This window comes from Cervus elaphus, chromosome 5 (genome assembly GCF_910594005.1).
Source record: "Cervus elaphus chromosome 5, mCerEla1.1, whole genome shotgun sequence".
In the NCBI taxonomy this organism is placed as follows: domain Eukaryota; kingdom Metazoa; phylum Chordata; class Mammalia; order Artiodactyla; family Cervidae; genus Cervus; species Cervus elaphus.
Window position 1 is genome coordinate 27,855,836 of NC_057819.1, and position 857 is coordinate 27,856,692.

Below are 857 nucleotides of genomic sequence, written 5' to 3' on the forward strand. Positions count from 1 at the left end.
GACCCCGCGCGCCAGGCTGCCTGCACCACTGCCTGACGGCGCCGCGCCCGGGGGCAGCCGGGGCGGGGCCGGATCCGCACGCTCGAGGCAGGGCGCTTGATCCCGCGACGGCGCCCGGCGGCCCGACAAGGGAGCGCTGCCGCTGCCGGCGCGCCTTCAGGCTCAGGGCGCGTGAGGGCGTGGTCGGGCAGTGGCGCGGGCAGCCGGCGCTCGGGGTCCTCGGGCAGGCAGACGGCCCCCAGGGGCGGGTCCGAAGACAGATCCACAGATCCTGAGGCCCGGGCCTGGAGCCCTAGAAAGAGGTTGCCCAGGCGCGGGCGGGTCTCCGAGGGAGTCCCTGGGGTCTGGGAGGTTGTGCTGGGGGTTCAGGCCAGGCCCGGGTTCCAGTCGCGGTGGAACCACAAATGAACCGCTTTGGTTTCTCTGTTGCGCTAGGTGGAAACGCGGCTGCTTTACGGCTCAGAGCGACCAAACTCCTATAGGCCAGCGCCTGGTATTTTACTTACGGACATGCTTTCAAACAAGGTTTCTAACAGCTTGTGATTCTAGAAGACAAGTTTCTCCGTGCACTTTCTAGCTGCAGCATGACTCTGTTACCGAGTTGAAGCTAGCTGTGCTCGCGCAAGGCGGGCCCGATGAGTCCAAGAGTCGAGGTGTAGTGGCAAGGAATAAGAATTTATTTGGAGAGCTGTCAGACTGAGAAGATGGCAGACTAAAGTCTCAGGATGGCATTTTTTTTTTTTTTTTATAGACAGAGAATTAACGAGGAACTAAAGTCAAAAGGCAGAATAGAGAGGGAGAGATGATTAGGAAGTAAAAAGGGCCAGAGATGCAAAACATCTCTGAAAATGGCCAGT